At 35.1% G+C, this 8,378-nt stretch overlaps 1 pseudogene; it reads left to right on the top strand.

Moving 5' to 3' along the window:
- Window positions 1–2,562: 2,562 nt before the first annotated feature.
- LOC101442727 (exocyst complex component 5 pseudogene) lies at window positions 2,563–7,501 on the top strand (annotated as a pseudogene).
- The last annotated feature ends 877 nt before the right edge of the window (window positions 7,502–8,378 follow it).

The following is an 8,378-nucleotide window of genomic DNA, read 5'->3' as shown; positions in this document are numbered from 1 at the left end:
AAAGAACTATAAATTGCTCACTCAATATGTTGGCTACTGGCATCCATCTTCCACGCTTGCAGCAGGTTGCTGTAGGGTCAAGTACCTGGCTAGCCACTGCAGGAAAACAACTGCTAGCCCAAAATTTTCTATCCAGCACAACTCCCCTTCAAAAATGAGGGAGCAATTAAGACATTCTCAGATAAACAAAAGCTGAGAGAGCAATGCTAAAGGGAGTTCTTCAGGCTCAAATGAAAGGACATGTTCAAAGCAGCATAAATAAAGACCTGTGGTAAAGGTAACAATTTGGGTAATTATAAATTGTCAGTATTATTGCATTGAATTGTTTGGTATGTAATTTTATTTCTTACTTCCTACAAGTGCTACAATGCAAATGCATAAAAAGTAATAATAAATTTAGGGTTTTGGATATGCAATGTACAAAGATGTAAGTGATAACAATTACATAAAAATGGTGGGGGACAGAATTGACAAACCTTTAGCTAGACTGACAAGGAAAAATGATATGAGTAATGAATATCAGAAATATAAAGGAAGATATTACTACTGACCTTGCTGAAATAAAAAGGACTAAAGGGATACATGAAAAACTGTATGACAAAAAATTAAAAAACCTGGATGAAATGGACAAATCCTTGGAAACACAAAGTACTTACACTGACTCAGGAAGAAATAGAAGATCTCTATAAACTAACAACTGATAAAAAAATTGAATCATTAGTCAGAAACCTCCTAACAAAGTAAAGCAGAATGGCCCAGAACTAGATGGCTTCATGGGAGAATTCTACCAAACATTCCAGGAAGATTTAACTGAATTCTGCACAAACATTTCTAAAAAATTGAGGAGGAGGGAGCACTTACTAACCCATTCTATGAAATCAAGATCACCCTCCTATCAAAGCCAGATAAAGATTCCACAAGAAACTACAGAACAGGGAAACAGACTTTGGCCCAGTGGTTAGGGCGTCCGTCTACCACATGGGAGGCCCGCGGTTCAAACCCCGGGCCTCCTTGACCCGCGTGGAGCTGGCCCATGTGCAGTGCTGATGCGCGCAAGGAGTGCCGTGCCACACAGGGGTGTCCCCCGCGTAGGGGAGCCCCACGCGCAAGGAGTGCACCCATGGGGAGAGCCGCCCAGCGAGAAGGAGGGAGCAGCCTGCCGAGGAATGGCGCCGCCCACACTTCCCTTGCCGCTGACAACAGAAGCGCACAAAGAAACAAGATGCAGCAAAAAGACACAGAAAACAGACAACTGGTGGAGGGGAGGGGAATTAAATAAGTAAAAAAAATAAATCTAAAAAAAAAAAAAGAAACTACAGAACAATATCTCTTAAAAACACAGATGCAAAAATCTTCAACAAACTACTAGCAAACCAAATCCACCAGCATATTAAAATAATTGTATACCATGACTAATTGAGATTTATCCCAGGTATACAAGTGTGGTTCAACATAAGAAAATCAATGTAATATGCCACTTTAACAAAATGCAGGGAGAAAAAAACCTGATGATCACCTCAACAAGGCAGAAAAGGCATTTATAAAATACTGCAAACTTTTCTGTTTAAAAAACACTTAGAATATTAGGAATAGAAGGAAACTTCCTTGACATGATAAAAGGCATATAAGAAAAGCCCCTAGCTAATATCCTATTGAATGGTGAAAGACTGAAAGCTTCCCCTTTAAGATCAGGTGGAAGACATGGATGCCCACTGTCACTACTGTTATTCAACATTTGCCAGAGCAATTTGGAAAGAAAAAGAAATAAAAGACATCCAGATTGGATAGTAAGAATAAAAACTTATCCTATTTGCAGATTCTATGATCCTATATATATATACCAAAAATCCCGAAAAATTCACAACAAATCTCCTAGAACTAATAAATGAAATCAGCAGTGGCAAGCTACAAGATTAACACCAGAAAATCAGTAGTCTTTCTATACACAAGCAATGAAGAGTCAGAAGAAGAAATTTAAAAAACAAACAACAACAACAACAACAAAAAAAACTCCATTCACAGTAGCAAGTAAAAGAGTTAAATATCTAGGAATAAATCTAACCAAGAATGTAAAGGACTATACACAGAAAACTGTAAAATATTGCTAACAGAAGTTAAAGAAGACCTAAATAAATGGAAAGAAATCCCATGCTCAAGGACTGGAAGACTAAGTGCTGTTATGATGTCAATTCAACCCAAATGGATTTACAAATTCAATGCAATTTTGATAAAAATTCCAGCAACATTTTTTGCAGAAGTAGAAAATCAATTATAAAACTTATATAGAACAATAAGTGGCCATGAACAGCTAAAGGCATCTTGAAAAAGAAGAACGAAGTTGGAGGACTCATACTTCCTGATCTTAAAACTTATTACAAAGCCACAGTAATCAAAACAGTGCAATGGCAGCTCTCAGACATCTGCAGCTTCCTTATGACTGCTCTCCAGACCCACCTGGGTTCTGTAGGAAGTGGGAGAGCCAAGCTGGGACCTGTGCTGGGTGCCATTGAGATGTGAAAAGGGGTCAGCACTCAGTGTGAGGTGAGCCTCTCAGCTGGCTAGATGGCTGTGCCAGCTGAACTCTTCAAGGAACCTTTTGTGGCAGATGAGTATATTGAACATCTTGTATGGAGAACCTCCAAAGAAGGTTCTAGAGGGGGAGCAGAAGCTTTTGATTAAAAAAAGATTATTAGAAGAATTTGTAAATCATATTCAAGAACTTCAGATAATAGACAAAAGGATTCAAAGTAAAGTAGAGAGAATAGAACAGCAATGTAGAAAGAAGCCATGGAATTTGCCAAGAAGGTACAGGAGCTCCGGAAAAGAAATCAGGTTGCCTTCCAACATTTCCAAGAACTAGATAAGCACATGAGTTTTGTAGCAATCAAGATCTGTCACCATAGAGACCAGTTGGAGGGCGTAAACACACCAGACAATGGGCAGTGGTGGCTTGAAAACTGATGAAATAATTAATGAGTTTCTAGATGGAGAATTGAATCTGATGTTTTCACAAATTCTGCAAAGATAAAGGAGGCAGCAGATATCATCCAAAAGTTGCACCTAATTGCACAGGAATTACCTTTTGATAGATTTTCCAAAGTGAAATCCAAGATTGCAAATAAGTACCATGATTTAGAAGGCCAATTCATTCAGAAGTTTACCAGTGCTCAAATAAGAGGTGAAATCTAAAAAAAAAAAGGGGGGGAAGAAAAAAAAGACACAACCGTTTTACTTTAAGTGTTATTTCCATTGTGTTAAAGTTTATATAAAGCAGTGCCAAGAGGGTGGTTTCTCGAGAAACGATATATTTAAAGATGCAGCAGTACTCTGTCAATGGGTGAAAAAACAAGCTAGAGATATCTTTAATAATCCAGAAATAGTACTGGCTAAGCTTATTCAAAATGTGTTTGAAATCAAGCTACAGAGTTTTGTGACAGACCAATTAGAAGAATGTAGGAAGTCTATTGCCAGAGCTGTATCTCAAAAATCTCTATGATCTGTATGCAAGAAACACCAATCTTTCCAGCAACTTAATGGAATTTAAAGTAGGTAATGATAAACAGACTTTCTTGCCTAAGCTTATCAAAGTTATTTTCATTTTCTATTTGGAGAACTATATCGAGGTGGAGACTTGTTGTTTGTAAAGCAGAAGTACGCTGATCTGACAATACTATTATGATTCAAAAAACCATCAAAAGAGATCCATTGGCACAGCAGATATTCAAGATTTGAAAGAAAGAATTAGAAAAGGTACCAACTTACCACTGGGATCAAGTACCAACACATGTGATTCATGGGGAAACTTTCCTGCCCCAAGAAGTCGTGGTTAATCTTTCACAGGAAACCAAACAAGCCTTTAAAAGATGTTTCAGGCTCTCTGATCCTTCTGGTTTACCAAGGAATACCTTTAGAATTTTTACCATTCTTGATGGAGCATGTTGATTATGCACTAGAAAGCAGGACTTGCTAAAATTCCTCCTTTGGATTCTAGGAAAGTGAATCTCTATTTTTGGATGTTATGCAACAAGTCAATACTATGTTTCACCTTTTGACAAGCAATGTAACGATCATTTTACACCACTACTTAGCTTTCTCCTAAGTAATCCAAATGCTTTCAGAAGAAAAAGAAATAATTGAACAAATGGAGATTAAACTGGAATTCAGCAAATACCACCATTGTTTTTCAATATTGTGCTAGAAATTCTAGCTAGAGCAATTAGGCTAGATAAAGAAATAAATGACACCCAAATAGGAAAGGAAGAAATAAAACTTTCACTATTCACAGATGACATGATCCTATATTTAGAAAATCCTGAAAAATCAACAAAAAAGCTGCTAAAAGTAATAGACTAGTTCAGCAAAGTGGCAGGATACAAGATTAAATGCAAAAATCAACAGTGTTTCTATACATACTGATGTGCAATCTGAGGAAGAAATCAGGGAAAAAATCCATTTATAATAGTGACTAAAACAAATATTTAGGAATAAACTTAACCAAGCACATAAAGACCTATATTCAGGAAATTATAAAACATTGCTAAAAGAAACTGAAGAAGACTTAAATATATTGAAGGACTTTCTGTGTTCATGGATTAGAAGACTAAATATTGTTAAGATGTTGATTCTAACCAAACTGATTTATAGATTCAACACAATCCCAATAAAAATTCCAACAGTCATATTTGCAGAAATGGAAAAGCCAATAATCAAATTATTTGGTGGGTAAGAGGGCCCAAATACCCAAAAATATCTTTAAAAAGATGAATGAAGTTGGAGAACTCACACTTCTTGACTTTAAAGCATGTTACTTAGCCACAGCATGATATTGGCATGAAGACAGATAGACCAATGGAACTGGATTGAGAACTCAGAAATTGACCCTCACATCTATAGTCAAGTGATTTTTTGACAAGGCTGTTAAGCCCACTCAGCTGGGTCAGAACAGTCTATTCAACAAATGGTGCTGGGAGAACTGGATAGCCATATCCAAAAGAAAGAAAGAAGACCCCTATCTCACACCTTATAAACATTTAACTCAAAATGAAGTAAGGACCTAAATATAAAGCCAGATTCATAAAACTTGTAGAAGAAAATGTAGGAAAACATTTTCAAGATTCTGTGGTAGGCGGTAATTTTTTAAACATTAATCCCAAAGCATGAATGACAAAATAAACATATAAATGGGACCTACTCAAAATTAAACACTTTTACATCTAAAAGACTTTGTAAAAAAGGTGAAAGGGCATCCGAATCAATGGGAGAAAATATTTGGCAGTCACATATCCAATAAGGGTTTAATATCCATGATATAGAAAGAGATCATACAACTCAACAATAAAAAGACAAACTACCCAATTAAAAACTGGGCAGTTGGTTTGAAAAAAACAATGTCCAAAGAAAAAATACAAATTGAGAAGAAACATATGAAAAAATATTCAACATCATTAGTGATTAGGGAAATGCAAATCAAAACTACAATGAGATATCATTTCATATCTATTAGATTGGTCACTATTAAAAAGTTGGAAAACCATAAATGTTGGAGAGGCTGTCGAGACATAAGAATGCTTATTCACTGTTGGTGGGAATGTAGAATGGTACAGCCACTGTGGAGAACAGTTTAACAGTTTCTAAAGAAGTTGATTATAGACTTGTCACGTGACCTGGCAATATCTTTGCTAGGTATATACCCAGAAGAACTGAGAGCAATGACATGAACAGACATCTGCACAATGATGTTCATAGCAGCGTTATCCACAATTGCCAAAAGTTGGAAACAACCCAGGTGTCCATCAACTAATGAAAGAATAAACAAATTGTGGTGTATATACATCATGGAATATTATGCAGTGTTAAGAAGAAATGAATTTGTGAAGCATATGACAACATGGATGAATCTGGAGGACATTATGTTGAGTGAAGCAAGCCAGACACAAGCAGACAAATACTGTATGATTGCACTATTATGAGCTAAATATATAAACACATGGAATTAATAATTAGAATATAGGTCACCAGAAATAGAATAAGGGTAGAGAACGGAAAGCTGATGGTTAAACTGTACAGAACTGGTTAAAAGGTTGTTTGTAAATCTTTGGAGATGGATGGAAATTGTGAGAGCCCATCATTATGTTTGTGACTAGCAGAGCAAATATATGGGTATGACAGTGGTTGAAAGGGAAAACCTAAGGACATTTATATTACTAGAAGGAAAGCTAAAAAACGTGACATGAGACTGTATAACACTGTGAAACCTCGTGTAAAATATGAATATGGATGATAATGCATATATAAAACTGTTTTCACAAAATATAAACACAAATAAACGAGAGAAGGAAACAGAATAGCAGCTAGGTATGGAAGGAAAAGCATAGAGAAATTGAGAGATGATGAGTTTTATTTGTTTGTTTGGTTTTTGTTTTTCAGTATTATTATTACTACAAGAATAATGAAAATCCTCTAAAAATGACTGAAGAGATGAATATACAACTATATGATTTTACAGAATACTATTGATTGTACACTTTGGATGGATTTATGCTTTATTAATATGTATCAATAAAATTGATTTGTTAAATAACTGATGTTTAATATTTTCCATAATAAAATATTAAATAGATATTGCAGCTGAAGAATGTTCCATGGATGAAAAAAATTAGATACAGCTTTTTTGTATTTGTTTTGTTTTGTTTTCTGACACTGTCTTTATTCCATTTTTTTAAAAATATATTTTTATTAGAGAAGTTGTGAACTTAAAAAAACAATCATGCACATGTATGAAATTCCCATATAACACCCCTTCACCAATACATCACACCTTTGTGGAACATTTGTTAACAGATTATGAAATAATATCAGACTAGTATCATTAACTATGATCTATAATGTGTATTTGGTATTTTTTTCCACACCCCCCTTATTGACACAGTACATCTTCAGCATTGATGTAAAAATATTACAGTATTGCTGTTAACTATACTCCATAGGTTACATTAATTGTATTTTTCCCATGCTTCTCCACATTCTTACAACCTTACAATAGTGATGAACATTTGTTCTAATTCATAGAAGGACATCCGGGTATTTGTACGATTAACCACAATTCTCATCCCCCTCTGGGTTCGCTAGGTTATTCAGTCCCCAGATTATTCTCTGGCTTTCTGTCAAATGGATACAGTTTTGATGGAACTTGGAGTAGGGTTTCATCGACTTATTTATGAACATCTTCCAACCATATTCCAATAGTTGTATGGGAGGCATGTTAGCAATTTGTGATGTAGCTAAATATAAGAAGTATGTCAAAGCCTTCAAGATTCCACTGGTATTACAGCTTTTTGATACTTTAAGTGCACATTTTAATCTTCCGGTAGTTGCTCCAGATAACGTGAAGCAAGTCAGCTAAGGAGAACTACCTGCTAATCTGGACAAGAATGTACTTCACACCTTCATACAACTCCGTGTTGACTATACATCTGCCCACCGTGCTCGACACTTCAGCTGAGGCTGAATCTACAAGGGAGATGTGTTTTATTTTGACAGGCTGAAACTGATAGAAAGCACAGGAAATTCTTTATGACCCAGCCAACATTTTATGGAATAATAATTATTTGGAAGAAAGCAGCAGCCCTACTTACCCTTGAGATTTTATATGAAATTTGGATACCAGTAGCCGTATTTTGCTTTTCCCCCTAAAGTTGAATTTTCATTCCATTCTTTAACTTAAAATTTCAAATTCTGTCAAACTATGTCACTGTTTTCTTCCTGGAAAATGTTGGTGTGGGAAAGAAAATGAAATGTTACTAGTTTTTTAGTTTTTATTACTTAACATATTTCATTCAGAAATTTCGCCATCCCATTTTTGCATTCTAATGGGTGACATATAGCATATTTATCATTCTTCAATTTTTAATGACTTTTTCAGCACTGGTAATTGTTATTCAAGTTATTTTATGATTTCCTAAAGATTTTTTTCCTCTTACAAAGGTTAATAATTCATCATCATTTCTGTAGTTGAGTGACTGGACTTTTTTCTGAGGTGCAACAATAATACTATTCCAAGAAAAATATTATAAACTATGCTAAAACGAAATATTTTAGTAGATAGTAGGAGTAGATCAGAATACATATGCTTTCTGGATAAAACTTAACATAGTTTGATATTTCTTTTCTTTTCTTATTTTCCATGGTTTTACCCTTTCTTTTTTTTTTTTTTTTTTTTTTTTAGCACTTTGGGGCTATAAAGTCAGAGTTTGAAGCAGGTTTAAGAAAACTGACACCTTATACTTATGTGGCTTGAAGTCTGTTGCACCCTCCTTGGGGATATATCTTAACACATGCCCAGAGCTTTTAGTCTTAAAATCCCCATTTCTGGACCATTT

Source organism: Dasypus novemcinctus, chromosome 12, assembly GCF_030445035.2.
Source record: "Dasypus novemcinctus isolate mDasNov1 chromosome 12, mDasNov1.1.hap2, whole genome shotgun sequence".
In the NCBI taxonomy this organism is placed as follows: Eukaryota; Metazoa; Chordata; class Mammalia; order Cingulata; family Dasypodidae; genus Dasypus; species Dasypus novemcinctus.
This window is presented reverse-complemented; position numbering and strand designations above follow the sequence as displayed.